Source organism: Gasterosteus aculeatus, chromosome 15 (genome assembly GCF_964276395.1).
Source record: "Gasterosteus aculeatus chromosome 15, fGasAcu3.hap1.1, whole genome shotgun sequence".
NCBI lineage: Eukaryota > Metazoa > Chordata > Actinopteri > Perciformes > Gasterosteidae > Gasterosteus > Gasterosteus aculeatus.
Genome location: NC_135703.1, coordinates 19529290 through 19539947, shown reverse-complemented (window position 1 = coordinate 19539947; position 10658 = coordinate 19529290).

Here is a 10658-nt window from a genome sequence, read left to right as displayed (position 1 = left end):
TGGTGTAGGCTAAGCCTGCATGGGGTTCACTCCATACTTGTAAAAGTAATGGAAAAAACTTTTTTTAAACTTCCACGTTTGAAAAGAATCCCAAAATATTTTGCAAAAGTCATGAAATTCTATCTTTAGTCATATGAAGGGGCACGACGGTGAGAAAACGTACATTTGAATAAAAATCTGATTTTTTTCGAAATTGGAGTCATAAGACATTCTAACGGCAGCAGTTGACACGGTACAGTGGTGTAGTGGTTAGCACTCTCGCTTCCCAGACAGATGCCTCGGGTTCAACTCCACCCAGTGGCGCCTCTGTGTTAGGTGGTGTAGGCTAAGCCTGCATCGGATTTACTCCATACTTGTAAAAGTAATGGAATTTTTTTATTGAACTTCCACGTCTGAAAAGAATCCCAAAATATTTTGCAAAAAGTCATGAAATTCTATCTTTAGTCATATGAAGGGGCACGACGGTGAGAAAACGTACATTTGAATAAAAATCTGAATTTTTTCGAAATTGGAGTCATAAGACATTCTAACGGCAGCAGTTGACACGGTACAGTGGTGTAGTGGTTAGCACTCTCGCTTCCCAGACAGATGCCTCGGGTTAGACTCCACCCAGTGGTGCCTCTGTGTTAGGTGGTGTAGGCTAAGCCTGCATTGGGTTCACTCCATACTTGTAAAAGTAATGGAAAAAACTTTTTGAAAAATTCCGCATCTGAAAAAAATCCCAAAATATTTTGCAAAAAGTCATGAAATTCTATCTTTAGTCATATGAAGGGGCACGACGGTGAGAAAACGTACATTTGAATAAAAATCTGAATTTTTTCGAAATTGGAGTCATAAGACATTCTAACGGCAGGAGTTGACACGGTACAGTGGTGTAGTGGTTAGCACTATCACCTCCCAGACAGATGCCTCGGGTTCAACTCCACCCAGTGGCGCCTCTGTGTTAGGTGGTGTAGGCTAAGCCTGCATCGGGTTTACTCCATACTTGTAAAAGTAATGGAATTTTTTTATTGAACTTCCACGTCTGAAAAGAATCCCAAAATATTTTGCAAAAAGTCATGAAATTCTATCTTTAGTCATATGAAGGGGCACGACGGTGAGAAAACGTACATTTGAATAAAAATCTGAATTTTTTCGAAATTGGAGTCATAAGACATTCTAACGGCAGGAGTTGACACGGTATAGTGGTGTAGTGGTTAGCACTATCGCCTCCCAGACAGATGCCTCGGGTTCAACTCCACCCAGTGGCGCCTCTGCTTTAGGTGGTGTAGGCTAAGCCTGCATTTGGTTCACTCCATACTTGTAAAAGTAATGGAAAAACTTTTTGAAAAATTCCGCATCTGAAAAAAATCCCAAAATATTTTGCAAAAAGTCATGAAATTCTATCTTTAGTCATATGAAGGGGCACAGCGGTGAGAAAACGTACATTTGAATAAAAATCTGAATTTTTTCGAAATTGGAGTCATAAGACATTCTAACGGCAGCAGTTGACATGGTACAGTGGTGTAGTGGTTAGCACTCTCGCTTCCCAGACAGATACCTCGGGTTCAACTCCACCCAGTGGCGCCTCTGTGTTAGGTGGTGTAGGCTAAGCCTGCATGGGGTTCACTCCATACTTGTAAAAGTAATGGAAAAACTTTTTGAAAAATTCCGCATCTGAAAAAAATCCCAAAATATTTTGCAAAAAGTCATGAAATTCTATCTTTAGTCATATGAAGGGGCACAACGGTGAGAAAACGTACATTTGAATAAAAATATGAATTTTTTCGAAATTGGAGTCATAAGACATTCTAACGGCAGCAGTTGACACGGTAAAGTGGTGTAGTGGTTAGCACTCTCGCCTCCCAGACAGATGCCTCGGGTTCAACTCCACCCAGTGGCGCCTCTGCTTTAGGTGGTGTAGGCTAAGCCTGCATCGGGTTCACTCCATACTTGTAAAAGTAATGGAATTTTTTTATTAGACTTCCACGTCTGAAAAGAATCCCAAAATATTTTGCAAAAAGTCATGAAATTCTCTTTAGTCATATGAAGGGGCACGACGGTTAGAAAACGTACATTTGAATAAAAATATGATTTTTTTCGAAATTGGAGTCATAAGACATTCTAACGGCAGCATTTGACACGGTACAGTGGTGTAGTGGTTAGCACTCTCGCCTCCCAGACAGATGCCTCGGGTTCAACTCCACCCAGTGGCGCCTCTGTGTTAGGTGGTGTAGGCTAAGCCTGCATGGGGTTCACTCCATACTTGTAAAAGTAATGGAAAAAACTTTTTTTAAACTTCCACGTCTGAAAAGAATCCCAAAATATTTTGCAAAAGTCATGAAATTCTATCCTTAGTCATATGAAGGGGCACGACGGTGAGAAAACGTACATTTGAATAAAAATCTGAATTTTTTCGAAATTGGAGTCATAAGACATTCTAACGGCAGCAGTTGACACGGTACAGTGGTGTAGTGGTTAGCACTCTCGCTTCCCAGACAGATGCCTCGGGTTCAACTCCACCCAGTGGCGCCTCTGTGTTAGGTGGTGTAGGCTAAGCCTGCATGGGGTTCACTCCATACTTGTAAAAGTAATGGAAAAAACTTTTTTTAAACTTCCACGTCTGAAAAGAATCCCAAAATATTTTGCAAAAAGTCATGAAATTCTATCTTTAGTCATATGAAGGGGCACGACGGTGAGAAAACGTAATTTTGAATAAAAATCTGAATTTTTTCAAAATTGGAGTCATAAGACATTCTAACGGCAGCAGTTGACACGGTACAGTGGTGTAGTGGTTAGCACTATCGCCTCCCAGACAGATGCCTCGGGTTCAACTCCACCCAGTGGCGCCTCTGTGTTAGGTGGTGTAGGCTAAGCCTGCATCGGGTTCACTCCATACTTGTAAAAGTAATGGAAAAAACTTTTTGAAAAATTCCGCGTCTGAAAAGAATCCCAAAATATTTTGCAAAAAGTCATGAAATTCTATCTTTAGTCATATGAAGGGGCACGACGGTGAGAAAACGTACATTTGAATAAAAATCTGAATTTTTTCGAAATTGGAGTCATAAGACATTCTAACGGCAGCAGTTGACATGGTACAGTGGTGTAGTGGTTAGCACTCTCGCTTCCCAGACAGATACCTCGGGTTCAACTCCACCCAGTGGCGCCTCTGTGTTAGGTGGTGTAGGCTAAGCCTGCATGGGGTTCACTCCATACTTGTAAAAGTAATGGAAAAACTTTTTGAAAAATTCCGCATCTGAAAAAAATCCCAAAATATTTTGCAAAAAGTCATGAAATTCTATCTTTAGTCATATGAAGGGGCACAACGGTGAGAAAACGTACATTTGAATAAAAATATGAATTTTTTCGAAATTGGAGTCATAAGACATTCTAACGGCAGCAGTTGACACGGTAAAGTGGTGTAGTGGTTAGCACTCTCGCCTCCCAGACAGATGCCTCGGGTTCAACTCCACCCAGTGGCGCCTCTGCTTTAGGTGGTGTAGGCTAAGCCTGCATCGGGTTCACTCCATACTTGTAAAAGTAATGGAATTTTTTTATTAGACTTCCACGCCTGAAAAGAATCCCAAAATATTTTGCAAAAAGTCATGAAATTCTCTCTTTAGTCATATGAAGGGGCACGACGGTTAGAAAACGTACATTTGAATAAAAATATGATTTTTTTCGAAATTGGAGTCATAAGACATTCTAACGGCAGCATTTGACACGGTACAGTGGTGTAGTGGTTAGCACTCGCGCCTCCCAGACAGATGCCTCGGGTTCAACTCCACCCAGTGGCGCCTCTGTGTAAGGTGGTGTAGGCTAAGCCTGCATGGGGTTCACTCCATACTTGTAAAAGTAATGGAAAAAACTTTTTTTAAACTTCCACGTCTGAAAAGAATCCCAAAATATTTTGCAAAAGTCATGAAATTCTATCCTTAGTCATATGAAGGGGCACGACGGTGAGAAAACGTACATTTGAATAAAAATCTGAATTTTTTCGAAATTGGAGTCATAAGACATTCTAACGGCAGCAGTTGACACGGTACAGTGGTGTAGTGGTTAGCACTCTCGCTTCCCAGACAGATGCCTCGGGTTCAACTCCACCCAGTGGTGCCTCTGTGTTAGGTGGTGTAGGCTAAGCCTGCATTGGGTTCACTCCATACTTGTAAAAGTAATGGAAAAAACTTTTTGAAAAATTCCGCATCTGAAAAAAATCCCAAAATATTTTGCAAAAAGTCATGAAATTCTATCTTTAGTCATATGAAGGGGCACGACGGTGAGAAAACGTACATTTGAATAAAAATCTGAATTTTTTCGAAATTGGAGTCATAAGACATTCTAACGGCAGGAGTTGACACGGTACAGTGGTGTAGTGGTTAGCACTATCACCTCCCAGACAGATGCCTCGGGTTCAACTCCACCCAGTGGCGCCTCTGTGTTAGGTGGTGTAGGCTAAGCCTGCATCGGGTTTACTCCATACTTGTAAAAGTAATGGAATTTTTTTATTGAACTTCCACGTCTGAAAAGAATCCCAAAATATTTTGAAAAAAGTCATGAAATTCTATCTTTAGTCATATGAAGGGGCACGACGGTGAGAAAACGTACATTTGAATAAAAATATGAATTTTTTTGAAATTGGAGTCATAAGACATTCTAACAGCAGCAGTTGACACGGTACAGTGGTGTAGTGGTTAGCACTGTCGCCTCCCAGACAGATGCCTCGGATTCAACTCCACCCAGTGGCGCCTCTGTGTTAGGTGGTGTAGGCTAAGCCTGCATCGGGTTCACTCCATACTTGTAAAAGTAATGGAAAAAACTTTTTGAAAAATTCCGCATCTGAAAAAAATCCCAAAATATTTTGCAAAAAGTCATGAAATTCTATCTTTAGTCATATGAAGGGGCACGACGGTGAGAAAACGTACATTTGAATAAAAATATGATTTTTTTCGAAATTGGAGTCATAAGACATTCTAACGGCAGCAGTTGACACGGTACAGTGGTGTAGTGGTTAGCACTCTCGCTTCCCAGACAGATGCCTCGGGTTCAACTCCACCCAGTGGCGCCTCTGTGTTAGGTGGTGTAGGCTAAGCCTGCATGGGGTTCACTCCATACTTGTAAAAGTAATGGAAAAAACTTTTTTTAAACTTCCACGTCTGAAAAGAATCCCAAAATATTTTGCAAAAAGTCATGAAATTCTATCTTTAGTCATATGAAGGGGCACGACGGTGAGAAAACGTAATTTTGAATAAAAATCTGAATTTTTTCAAAATTGGAGTCATAAGACATTCTAACGGCAGCAGTTGACACGGTACAGTGGTGTAGTGGTTAGCACTATCGCCTCCCAGACAGATGCCTCGGGTTCAACTCCACCCAGTGGCGCCTCTGTGTTAAGTGGTGTAGGCTAAGCCTGCATCGGGTTCACTCCATACTTGTAAAAGTAATGGAAAAAACTTTTTGAAAAATTCCACGTCTGAAAAGAATCCCAAAATATTTTGCAAAAAGTCATGAAATTCTATCTTTAGTCATATGAAGGGGCACGACGGTGAGAAAACGTACATTTGAATAAAAATATGAATTTTTTCGAAATTGGAGTCATAAGACATTCTAACGGCAGCAGTTGACACGGTACAGTGGTGTAGTGGTTAGCACTCTCGCTTCCCAGACAGATGCCTCGGGTTCAACTCCACCCAGTGGCGCCTCTGTGTTAGGTGGTGTAGGCTAAGCCTGCATGGGGTTCACTCCATACTTGTAAAAGTAATGGAAAAAACTTTTTTTAAACTTCCACGTCTGAAAAGAATCCCAAAATATTTTGCAAAAAGTCATGAAATTCTATCTTTAGTCATATGAAGGGGCACGACGGTGAGAAAACGTAATTTTGAATAAAAATCTGAATTTTTTCAAAATTGGAGTCATAAGACATTCTAACGGCAGCAGTTGACACGGTACAGTGGTGTAGTGGTTAGCACTATCGCCTCCCAGACAGATGCCTCGGGTTCAACTCCACCCAGTGGCGCCTCTGTGTTAAGTGGTGTAGGCTAAGCCTGCATCGGGTTCACTCCATACTTGTAAAAGTAATGGAAAAAACTTTTTGAAAAATTCCACGTCTGAAAAGAATCCCAAAATATTTTGCAAAAAGTCATGAAATTCTATCTTTAGTCATATGAAGGGGCACGACGGTGAGAAAACGTACATTTGAATAAAAATCTGAATTTTTTCGAAATTGGAGTCATAAGACATTCTAACGGCAGCAGTTGACATGGTACAGTGGTGTAGTGGTTAGCACTCTCGCTTCCCAGACAGATACCTCGGGTTCAACTCCACCCAGTGGCGCCTCTGTGTTAGGTGGTGTAGGCTAAGCCTGCATGGGGTTCACTCCATACTTGTAAAAGTAATGGAAAAAACTTTTTTTAAACTTCCACGTTTGAAAAGAATCCCAAAATATTTTGCAAAAGTCATGAAATTCTATCTTTAGTCATATGAAGGGGCACGACGGTGAGAAAACGTACATTTGAATAAAAATCTGATTTTTTTCGAAATTGGAGTCATAAGACATTCTAACGGCAGCAGTTGACACGGTACAGTGGTGTAGTGGTTAGCACTCTCGCTTCCCAGACAGATGCCTCGGGTTCAACTCCACCCAGTGGCGCCTCTGTGTTAGGTGGTGTAGGCTAAGCCTGCATCGGGTTTACTCCATACTTGTAAAAGTAATGGAATTTTTTTATTGAACTTCCACGTCTGAAAAGAATCCCAAAATATTTTGAAAAAAGTCATGAAATTCTATCTTTAGTCATATGAAGGGGCACGACGGTGAGAAAACGTACATTTGAATAAAAATATGAATTTTTTTGAAATTGGAGTCATAAGACATTCTAACAGCAGCAGTTGACACGGTACAGTGGTGTAGTGGTTAGCACTGTCGCCTCCCAGACAGATGCCTCGGATTCAACTCCACCCAGTGGCGCCTCTGTGTTAGGTGGTGTAGGCTAAGCCTGCATCGGGTTCACTCCATACTTGTAAAAGTAATGGAAAAAACTTTTTGAAAAATTCCGCATCTGAAAAAAATCCCAAAATATTTTGCAAAAAGTCATGAAATTCTATCTTTAGTCATATGAAGGGGCACGACGGTGAGAAAACGTACATTTGAATAAAAATATGAATTTTTTCGAAATTGGAGTCATAAGACATTCTAACGGCAGCAGTTGACACGGTACAGTGGTGTAGTGGTTAGCACTCTCGCTTCCCAGACAGATGCCTCGGGTTCAACTCCACCCAGTGGCGCCTCTGTGTTAGGTGGTGTAGGCTAAGCCTGCATGGGGTTCACTCCATACTTGTAAAAGTAATGGAAAAAACTTTTTTTAAACTTCCACGTCTGAAAAGAATCCCAAAATATTTTGCAAAAAGTCATGAAATTCTATCTTTAGTCATATGAAGGGGCACGACGGTGAGAAAACGTAATTTTGAATAAAAATCTGAATTTTTTCAAAATTGGAGTCATAAGACATTCTAACGGCAGCAGTTGACACGGTACAGTGGTGTAGTGGTTAGCACTATCGCCTCCCAGACAGATGCCTCGGGTTCAACTCCACCCAGTGGCGCCTCTGTGTTAAGTGGTGTAGGCTAAGCCTGCATCGGGTTCACTCCATACTTGTAAAAGTAATGGAAAAAACTTTTTGAAAAATTCCACGTCTGAAAAGAATCCCAAAATATTTTGCAAAAAGTCATGAAATTCTATCTTTAGTCATATGAAGGGGCACGACGGTGAGAAAACGTACATTTGAATAAAAATCTGAATTTTTTCGAAATTGGAGTCATAAGACATTCTAACGGCAGCAGTTGACATGGTACAGTGGTGTAGTGGTTAGCACTCTCGCTTCCCAGACAGATACCTCGGGTTCAACTCCACCCAGTGGCGCCTCTGTGTTAGGTGGTGTAGGCTAAGCCTGCATGGGGTTCACTCCATACTTGTAAAAGTAATGGAAAAAACTTTTTTTAAACTTCTACGTTTGAAAAGAATCCCAAAATATTTTGCAAAAGTCATGAAATTCTATCTTTAGTCATATGAAGGGGCACGACGGTGAGAAAACGTACATTTGAATAAAAATCTGATTTTTTTCGAAATTGGAGTCATAAGACATTCTAACGGCAGCAGTTGACACGGTACAGTGGTGTAGTGGTTAGCACTCTCGCTTCCCAGACAGATGCCTCGGGTTCAACTCCACCCAGTGGCGCCTCTGTGTTAGGTGGTGTAGGCTAAGCCTGCATCGGATTTACTCCATACTTGTAAAAGTAATGGAATTTTTTTATTGAACTTCCACGTCTGAAAAGAATCCCAAAATATTTTGCAAAAAGTCATGAAATTCTATCTTTAGTCATATGAAGGGGCACGACGGTGAGAAAACGTACATTTGAATAAAAATCTGAATTTTTTCGAAATTGGAGTCATAAGACATTCTAACGGCAGCAGTTGACACGGTACAGTGGTGTAGTGGTTAGCACTCTCGCTTCCCAGACAGATGCCTCGGGTTCAACTCCACCCAGTGGTGCCTCTGTGTTAGGTGGTGTAGGCTAAGCCGGCATTGGGTTCACTCCATACTTGTAAAAGTAATGGAAAAAACTTTTTGAAAAATTCCGCATCTGAAAAAAATCCCAAAATATTTTGCAAAAAGTCATGAAATTCTATCTTTAGTCATATGAAGGGGCACGACGGTGAGAAAACGTACATTTGAATAAAAATCTGAATTTTTTCGAAATTGGAGTCATAAGACATTCTAACGGCAGGAGTTGACACGGTACAGTGGTGTAGTGGTTAGCACTATCACCTCCCAGACAGATGCCTCGGGTTCAACTCCACCCAGTGGCGCCTCTGTGTTAGGTGGTGTAGGCTAAGCCTGCATCGGGTTTACTCCATACTTGTAAAAGTAATGGAATTTTTTTATTGAACTTCCACGTCTGAAAAGAATCCCAAAATATTTTGCAAAAAGTCATGAAATTCTATCTTTAGTCATATGAAGGGGCACGACGGTGAGAAAACGTACATTTGAATAAAAATCTGAATTTTTTCGAAATTGGAGTCATAAGACATTCTAACGGCAGGAGTTGACACGGTATAGTGGTGTAGTGGTTAGCACTATCGCCTCCCAGACAGATGCCTCGGGTTCAACTCCACCCAGTGGCGCCTCTGCTTTAGGTGGTGTAGGCTAAGCCTGCATTGGGTTCACTCCATACTTGTAAAAGTAATGGAAAAACTTTTTGAAAAATTCCGCATCTGAAAAAAATCCCAAAATATTTTGCAAAAAGTCATGAAATTCTATCTTTAGTCATATGAAGGGGCACAGCGGTGAGAAAACGTACATTTGAATAAAAATATGAATTTTTTCGAAATTGGAGTCATAAGACATTCTAACGGCAGCAGTTGACACGGTAAAGTGGTGTAGTGGTTAGCACTCTCGCCTCCCAGACAGATGCCTCGGGTTCAACTCCACCCAGTGGCGCCTCTGTGTTAGGTGGTGTAGGCTAAGCCTGCATGGGGTTCACTCCATACTTGTAAAAGTAATGGAAAAAACTTTTTTTAAACTTCCACGTCTGAAAAGAATCCCAAAATATTTTGCAAAAAGTCATGAAATTCTATCTTTAGTCATATAAAGGGGCACGACGGTGAGAAAACGTACATTTGAATAAAAATCTGAATTTTTTCGAAATTGGAGTCATAAGACATTCTAACGGCAGGAGTTGACACGGTATAGTGGTGTAGTGGTTAGCACTATCGCCTCCCAGACAGATGCCTCGGGTTCAACTCCACCCAGTGGCGCCTCTGCTTTAGGTGGTGTAGGCTAAGCCTGCATTGGGTTCACTCCATACTTGTAAAAGTAATGGAAAAACTTTTTGAAAAATTCCGCATCTGAAAAAAATCCCAAAATATTTTGCAAAAAGTCATGAAATTCTATCTTTAGTCATATGAAGGGGCACAGCGGTGAGAAAACGTACATTTGAATAAAAATATGAATTTTTTCGAAATTGGAGTCATAAGACATTCTAACGGCAGCAGTTGACACGGTAAAGTGGTGTAGTGGTTAGCACTCTCGCCTCCCAGACAGATGCCTCGGGTTCAACTCCACCCAGTGGCGCCTCTGTGTTAGGTGGTGTAGGCTAAGCCTGCATGGGGTTCACTCCATACTTGTAAAAGTAATGGAAAAAACTTTTTTTAAACTTCCACGTCTGAAAAGAATCCCAAAATATTTTGCAAAAAGTCATGAAATTCTATCTTTAGTCATATGAAGGGGCACGACGGTGAGAAAACGTAATTTTGAATAAAAATCTGAATTTTTTCAAAATTGGAGTCATAAGACATTCTAACGGCAGCAGTTGACACGGTACAGTGGTGTAGTGGTTAGCACTATCGCCTCCCAGACAGATGCCTCGGGTTCAACTCCACCCAGTGGCGCCTCTGTGTTAGGTGGTGTAGGCTAAGCCTGCATCGGGTTCACTCCATACTTGTAAAAGTAATGGAAAAAACTTTTTGAAAAATTCCGCGTCTGAAAAGAATCCCAAAATATTTTGCAAAAAGTCATGAAATTCTATCTTTAGTCATATGAAGGGGCACGACGGTGAGAAAACGTACATTTGAATAAAAATCTGAATTTTTTCGAAATTGGAGTCATAAGACATTCTAACGGCAGCAG